The sequence below is a fragment of the Lolium perenne genome, chromosome 6 (assembly GCF_019359855.2).
Source record: "Lolium perenne isolate Kyuss_39 chromosome 6, Kyuss_2.0, whole genome shotgun sequence".
In the NCBI taxonomy this organism is placed as follows: domain Eukaryota; kingdom Viridiplantae; phylum Streptophyta; class Magnoliopsida; order Poales; family Poaceae; genus Lolium; species Lolium perenne.
In genome coordinates, this window is record NC_067249.2 from 195,228,550 (window position 1) to 195,237,348 (window position 8,799).

General features: G+C 38.7%; 1 long non-coding RNA gene across 1 annotated transcript; it reads left to right on the top strand.

The window, feature by feature from the left end:
* Positions 1 to 3,639: 3,639 nt before the first annotated feature.
* Positions 3,640 to 6,521, top strand: LOC127306523 (uncharacterized). The gene is made up of 3 exons (XR_007854701.1): positions 3,640 to 3,888; positions 3,976 to 4,200; positions 6,333 to 6,521. It is a non-coding gene; the product is annotated as an uncharacterized lncRNA (long non-coding RNA).
* Positions 6,522 to 8,799: the final 2,278 nt, after the last annotated feature.

Here is an 8,799-nt window from a genome sequence, read left to right on the forward strand (position 1 = left end):
AAAATAGCAACTGGCTCTTCGGCATCTCGTTAATAGGTTAGTGCCGGAAAATGCATAAATATGACATAAAGTATGCATAAAACATGTAGATATCATCAATAATGTGGCATGGAACATAAGAAATTATCGATACGTCGGAGACGTATCAGCATCCCCAAGCTTAGTTTCTGCTCGTCCCGAGCAGGTAAACGATAACAAAGATAATTTCTGGAGTGACATGCCATCATAACCTTGATCATACTATTGTAAGCACATGTAATGAATGCAACGATCCAAAACAATGGTAAATGACATGAGTAAACAATTGAATCATAAAGCAAAGACTTTTCATGAATAGTACTTTCAAGACAAGCATCAATGAGTCTTGCATCAGAGTTAACTGATAAAGCAATAAATCAAAGTAAAGGTATTGAAGCAACACAAAGGAAGATTAAGTTTCAGCGGTTGCTTTCAACTTGTAACATGTATATCTCATGAATAGTTGTCAATGCAAAGTAATATAACAAGTGCAATATGCAAGTATGTAGGAATCAATGCACATTTCACACAAGTGTTTGCTTCTTGAGGTGGAGAGAAATAGGTGAACTGACTCAACAATAAAAGTAAAAGAAGGGCCCTTCGCAGAGGGAAGCATTGATTGCTATATTTGTGCTAGAGCTTTGGTTTTGAAAACAAGAAACAATTTTGTCAATGGTAGTAATAAAGCATATGTGTTATGTAAATTATATCTTACAAGTTGCAAGCCTCATTCAAAAAATTAAGTTTTCTTCTGGGCGGAATAGTTTTGACGGGACAACGAGTGTGGAGATTGGTGGAGGACTGCCGCCCAGGATCAAAGAAGTCTGCCACGTTCCAGATGTCAGAAGCTTCCAGTGCAACCACAATACAATATGGGCTCTGTCTTGGCTAAGTACTTAGTGGGAAACCTCACCTGGGTACCGCCATTGGGAGGAATTTTGGGCACGGGCGGATCTGGAAGGTAGAGGGGCTGCTAAGGAAAAGCTTCGTCGTGACCTCGTCCTGGCCTTAATGAAGATGAAGAATTTTGGCAAAAAGGCTTGGTTGTGAATTGTGGGTAAAGAGCGCAACCTCTCGAGAGTGTTAACCTGATCGACCAGCCGTGTCCACGGTAAAAGGACAATTTGAGCATCTGAAGGATGGAGCCTCTGAATGATTTCCTCTCTCTTTTCAAAGAAGTTTTCAAAACCCTATGGCTTGTGTAATATCGTTCATAGGTGGGTTTTGGGCCTTGGTGTGTAATATCCAAGTGCTCGGGACTTGGTGTGTAATATCCAAGTGTTTGGGACTTGGTGTGTCATATCCAAGTGTTAGGTTGATATGGACACTTGGTGTGTAATATCCATGTGTTCCACTCGGCCAATATTACTTTATCAAAATTTTGCAAAGTAGGATAAAAGAATTTTCTCCACTTCTTAAGTAAAAAAATTGGCTTTACGAAAATAAAACCTCAAGCCTCCTCTTGTCTGCCTTGCATGTAGATGTAGTCAATTTTCCTCTTCTCGGTGTAATTTGCCATACATTCAAAGTATTGACCACTCTCGTGGCTGCAACCTTTCATGTTGCAGGTTATTCGACGACTTGTGAGAATGCGTAGGTCGCGAGTCTACACTCAACCAGCCTATGGCATTGATGGGACTCCAAGATGTAATTTCGTTTTCCGTTGTATTGAGCTAGCCTTTGGCTATGCAAGTTGTAAACATTTGTACTCTGGATTATTCAAATCGTGTAATAAAGACTTGTGTTTTACATGATAATTCATTGACTGTGAGTGCTAGCTAATGATCCAGGGACTAGCATGTTTAATCACAGGGACTTTGGATCCTATCAGATCCGGGGTCGCTACAGATGGTATCAGAGCACAAGTTGACTGTAGAGCGTGACCTTAGCCTTGGAAAACCTTAGGACTAATATAATTTCTAAGTAATTCTTGAAATACTCTAGTACTACTCATCTTCTATCTTGAGTGAAAATTTTCTAATCCCTTCTCTTTTCAAAAATTAATAGTTGATCGTTGTTCACTTCAAGAGACTTTTCAAGATGATGTCTTACACCAAGTTAGATCTACAATGTTCCAACCAATGATGTTTCAACGATAATCTACTGGATACTCTGAAGACCTTGAAGTACTATGAAGGTTCGGAAGGCTTGAAGACTACATACACACTTCTGAAGACTACAAAGACTATGAAGATTTCAAGTTGCCTATTAGGAACCAAACCCAGATAGACTACCCTACAACCGTTAGGTGCGATGACTTGTGAGTTGTCATTTTTATTATTTTTTTGACAACATAAGAAATATTTTTATTTCAAAATAAAGTTGTTTGTATAGGGTACCAACATATCTTTCTCTTATTTCTAGTCTATTCTCCCCTATCTTAAACCCCGAGACAATGGATTCATGATGTGGATATGACTTGAAGACCAGAAGAATGTCTAAAACATGGAGAAGGACTACAAAATAACAGATAGAAAGAGAATGATCTTCTATATTAATTAAAGCCCGGAGAAGAGCACTCAACATGGTGTCCTAAGAAGAAAGCCTTTAAACTCCAACAAGAAGCAAGCATCACATCTAGGTGGTACCAAGACAACCTCACCTCTTCATCCATGTGTAAGACAAGACAACGACATCAAGACATCCTAAATATACGTGCTTTGAAGAAGTCAAAAAGATAGAGCTACCAACATAAGACGAGGCTCCAAAGTGAAACCATAGAATTTTTGCAACACCGAGGAAGACTCTTTAAAGGGTGGTAGCACCCTAGTTTCTCCCCAAACCCTTTCTTTTCTTTCTAGCCTTCTCAAATCTCGAGGACGAGATTTCTTTTAAGGGTGGTAGTCTGTAACATCCCAAAATTTTCCTAATTTTGGAATGTTAAAATTAACAAATTAAGTTGATTGAATTGTCTGACTTTGATTGAAATTTTGAATGAAAAGAAATTTTTGATGACTTGTTTGAATTTTCTCAACCTTGCTTTTAATTTTTTTATGAGTGGATTAACATGACTATCCAAGTTGTTGAATTTGAGTTACATATAAAATCTTCATCCAACCATACTTCAATTATTAATGTGAGGGAATAAAATGACTTTCTCAATTATGGTGGAGTAGTATTTTATATGTTCTACATGACTCTTCATGTTTTTATTTGATGTGGATATTTGTAAAAGTTTCAACCACCTGTTTTAAGAGAGAAGATAATATGACTTCTTCATTTTTATTTTGATATTAAAATGGTTATTTTATGTTCTAAAAGTAAACACATTGCTTTTGTATCTTTATGGAGATTGTCTGAATTGAATTGATTGAGTGATTGAAACTAAAACTCTCCTAAATTATAAAAAATGCACAGGTATACATATATCCAAAGTGCATAAATATTTCATATATTTTATTTCAGGTAGAAAAGGGTTTCCCTATGTCCAATTTACCTGTTTTGGTTTTCAAAATTTAGTTGAATAATTATCTCTAGAGTCTTTCCAAAATAAAAATAAAACAAAAAAAAATGGAAGAGATGAAGTGCGAGTACTTGAACGGCCAGCCGAACCACCGACAGAGGCTCCATCCAATAGATCGCTATCTCCCCCGTTCAATTTTTTTTCTATCTTACATGGACTCACCTGTCATCATCTTCCTGGAAACCATCCCGTATAGGACTTCATCTTGAATCAAATACCCGGAAAAATCTCTCGATGCTCCATAATCTTGACCCTTACTCCACGTTTAACTCCTCCATAAATATCCCCTCGTCTAACCCGTGCGATGTTTGCAAAAGCCCAAGCTTAAATCCATCACCACGCCCGCCGCCAGATCGATCTCGCTGACTTTACCGGCGACCACCACCGTACCTGAGCTTGGATAGGAGGTTCCATGCCTCGCATCCTCTTTCTAACCCTCCGTTCGATCCCCTTGTTCACCGCATCGCCTCACCTTACTCTTCTCGCATATGCAGGACCGTAAGCATGCGCATACAAGCCCGCCGGAGGTCTACTAGACTGCCCGCCTCCAACCAGATATCAGAAAACGCAGACCAAGGACGTTCCGCGGATGCTGGCGCGTACGCCGGCGCGGAGCAGAGCTGAACTGAACAGTTAGCTGTCTTCGCCGCATCCAGAGAAGCACCAGGAGCGAGCCAGCACCACCGTCTTCCTCGTACGTCGACCACCGGCCGCTGCTGGTAAGCTGCTGTGGCACCATCTAATTGTCAGTACGATCAGGGATAGCAAATAGATTAGGCTCTTAACCGGTATAGCCTGTCATGTTCTGCCACGGCTCCTTTTCGTTCTATCTTTTCTTTTCACGTAGTGTGCGATCGATCGATCAATCAGAGAGCTAGCTCATGCTCTGGTCAAAACTTCAAAAATTTGTATCTTTAAATCTACAGCTCCGATTTAGTTAATACTTTTTGCGTTGGTTTTGTAATTAAATTTCCTATCTATTGGTACTAATTTTTCTAATTATAGATTTATTTGAATCTGCAAGTTCAAAATCTAAATTCGAAATTCGTTTTGGCTATCTATAAATCATTAAGTTTGTTTTTGATTGCGTTAGTAGTTATTTGTTTTCCCATATCGATTTATATGAATCACACCGTGCAATGCTGGAGTCGTAGCCGCGCTGAAGTCTAGCGAAACCGAAGCCGAAGAACGCCATGTCCGTCAAATCAAGATCTGATGCTCCAGGATGCGTCACGTCACCGCTTAAAACATTAAAATCTGAATACTTTGAAAAATTATAGTTAAATAATCGTAACTCCGTTTTGATCGATTCTTTTTGCGTTAGTTTCATAATTTTAATATCTACACTTTAATGTTGGAATTTTAAATTTATGAATAATTAATCTGCCTGATTGAATTGTGGAAGTTTTAACCTTAATTTGAACATATTTGGAGTTATATAAATACTATTAAATTAATCCCTTTTGCAAATTGATTCTTATGAACATACATAATATTTGGAACACATAAATACTATAGCACGAAATAAATATATAATTTAATATTATTTTGCATTTTTTTCTTTGTTTTACTTGATTACATGTTTTATTTGGCTTATTATTTGCAATGGTTGTTTATTGCGTGTATATTTCTATATGCGTTAAATTTATTCGGAGTGCGGAAAAGTTCACGAAGAAGAAATCATCATCAAATATTACTAAGACAAGTTACACCTTTGTTCATATGTTTGTCCCAAGTTTTTTTTACTATGCATGTCTTTTTTCCTTCAAATTGTTTTTGGTAGATTTTACTTGGTAAATATTTTACAAGTTTGCGTGCTATTTTGTAGATTGCCATGAGTAGAAGTATTAATTAGAAATATTTCCACTTGATATAATGGCCATAGAAATCTCTAAATTTTTCTAAGTGCTATGCTTATGCTACGTAAATATCAAAAGGGGTTCGAAACAAGAAAATTTTCTAAGTACTTGAGCTCTGTTTATGAGCGCAACTTTTCTCCCAAAATCCTCCTTCAAAATAAAATTAAGTTTTCTTCTGGGCGGAATGGTTTTGACGGGACAACGAGTGTGGAGATTGGTGGAGGACTGCCGCCCAGGATCAAAGAAGTCTGCCACGTTCCAGATGTCAGAAGCTTCCAGTGCAACCACAATACAATATGGGCTCTGTCTTGGCTAAGTACTTAGTGGGAAACTTCGCCTGGGTACCGCCATTGGGAGGAATTTTGGGCACGGGCGGATCTGGAAGGTAGAGGGGCTGCTAAGGAAAAGCTTCGTCGTGACCTCGTCCTGGCCTTAATGAAGATGAAGAATTTTGGCAAAAAAGCTTGGTTGTGAATTGTGGGTAAATAGCGCAACCTCTCGAGAGTGTTAACCTGATCGATCAGCCGTGTCCACGGTAAAAGGACAATTTGAGCATCGGAAGGATGGAGCCTCTGAATGATTTCCTCTCTCTTTTCAAAGAAGTTTTCAAAACCCTATGGCGTGTGTAATATCGTTCATAGGTGGGTTTTGGGCCTTGGTGTGTAATATCCAAGTGCTCGGGACTTGGTGTGTAATATCCAAGTGTTTGGGACTTGGTGTGTCATATCCAAGTGTTAGGTTGATTTGGACACTTGGTGTGTAATATCCATGTGTTCCACTCGGCCAATATTACTTTATAAAAAATTTGCAAAGTAGGATAAAAGAATTTTCTCCACTTTTTAAGTAAAAAAATTGGCTTTACGCAAATAAAACCTCAAGCCTCCTCTTGTCTGCCTTGCATGTAGATGTAGTCAATTTTCCTCTTCTCGGTGTAATTTGCCATACATTCAAAGTATTGACCACTCTCGTGGCTGCAACCTTTCATGTTGCAGGTTATTCGACGACTTGTGTGAATGCGTAGGTTGCGAGTCTACACTCAACCAGCCTGTGGCATTGATGGGACTCCAAGATGTTATTTCGTTTTCCGTTGTATTGAGCTAGCCTTTGGCTATGCAAGTTGTAAACATTTGTACTCTGGATTATTCAAATCGTGTAATAAAGACTTGTGTTTTACATGATAATTCATCGACTGTGAGTGCTAGCTAATGATCCAGGGACTAGCATGTTTAATCACAGGGACTTTGGATCCTATCAGATCTGGGGTCGCTACATATTTGTCCATATGCAACAGCGGAGCGTGTCTCTCTCCCACACAATGAATGCTAGGATCCATTTTATTCAAACAAAACAAAAACAAAAACAAACCGACGCTCCAAGCAAAGTACATAAGATGTGATGGAATAAAAATATAGTTTCACTAGAGGAACCTGATAATGTTGTCGATGAAGAAGGGGATGCCTTGGGCATCCCCAAGCTTAGACGCTTGAGTCTTCTTGATATATGCAGGGGTGAACCACCGGGGCATCCCAAGCTTAGAGCTTTCACTCTCCTTGATCATATTGTATCATCCTCCTCTCTTGATCCTTAAAAACTTCCTCCACACCAAACTCAAAACAACTCATTAGAGGGTTAGTGCACAATTAAAATTCACATGTTCAGAGGTGACATAATCATTCTTAACACTTCTGGACATTGCACAAAGCTACTGAAAGTTAATGGAATCGAAAAATTCATCAAGCATAGCAAAACAGGCAATGCGAAATAAAAGGCAGAATCTGTCAAAACAGAACAGTTCGTAAAGACGAATTTTATTGAGTCACCAGACTTGCTCAAATGAAAATGCTCAAATTGAATGAAAGTTGCGTACATATCTGAGGATCACTCACATAAATTGCCATAATTTTTTGAGTTACCTACAGAGAATTAGGCTCAGATTCGTGACAGCAAAGAAATCTGTTTCTGCGCAGTAATCCAAATCTAGTATGAACCTTACTATCAACGACTTTACTTGGCACAACAATGCAACAAAACTAAGATAAGGAGAGGTTGCTAAGTAGTAACAACTTCCAAGACTCAAATATAAAATAAAGGTGCAGTAGTAAAAACATGGGTTGTCTCCCATAAGCGCTTTTCTTTAACGCCTTTCAGCTAGGCGCAGAAAGTGTATATCAAGTGTTATCAAGAGATGGTGCACCAACAGTGGGGTTTGGAGTTTTCTCAACCATGCATTGTATTTTGGATACATAAGTTTCAGAGGCTCCCTTTTTATTAGTCTTGGGCTTGCTACTCTCATCAAACAAATTTTGAGGGACAAGCCAAGCATAATTATCATCTAGAGCTTCATGCATAGCTAGGAGTTTGCAAGGTATTGGTGCTTTATTCTCCCCACCGTCATTAACATTATTAGTGTACTTAATTCTATCCATATCCATCTTTTCAAGTGTTCTTTTAAAATCGGTGATCATACCAAGCCTCTCATGCTTACTAAAAACTTTTCTAGCTTCTTTGGCTATATCCTCAAATTCTCGCACTAGGACTTTTAGAACAAAATCTCTCTTCTCTCCCCTCTCCATATCAGAAAGTGTAAGGAACATGTGTTGTATCATAGGGTTGAGACTAATAAATCTAGCTTCCATCATGCGTACCAAACAAACAGAGGCATCTTCATAGGTAGGGACAGCTTTTGCAAGGGGTATATCTTTAAGATCTTCATGCATACTAACATGGGTGAAAAATTCTTCTATATTATCTCTTCCAATTATAGACCCTTGTCCTACCGGTATATCTTTTACAGTAAAATTAAAAGCAAACATGATGAAGTAAGTAAAGCAAATGCAAGTAACTAATTTTTTGTGTGTTTTTGATATGGCAAAAAAGATAGCAAATAAAGTAAAACTAGCAACTAATTTTTTTGTATTTTGATATAATGCAGCAAACAAAGTACTAAATAAAATAAAGCAAGACAAAAACAAAGTAAAGAGATTGGATGTGGAGACTCCCCTTGCAGCGTGTCTTGATCTCCCCGGCAACGGCGCCAGAAAATCTGCTTGATACGCATACAGCACGCGTCCGTTGGGAACCCCAAGAGGAAGGTGTGATGCGTACAACAGCAAGTTTTCCCTCAGTAAGAAACCAAGGTTTATCGAACCAGTAGGAGCTAAGAAGCACGTTGAAGGTTGATGGCGGTGAGATGTAGTGCGGCGCAACACCAGGGATTCCGGCGCCAACGTGGAACCTGCACAACACAACCAAAGTACTTTGCCCCAACGAAACAGTGAGGTTGTCAATCTCACCGGCTTGCTGTAACAAAGGATTAGATGTATAGTGTGGATGATGATTGTTTGCAGAAAACAGTAGAACAAGTATTGCAGTAGATTGTATTCGATTAAAAGAATGGACCGGGGTCCACAGTTCACTAGAGGTGTCTCTCCCATAAGATAAATAGCATGTTGGGTGAAC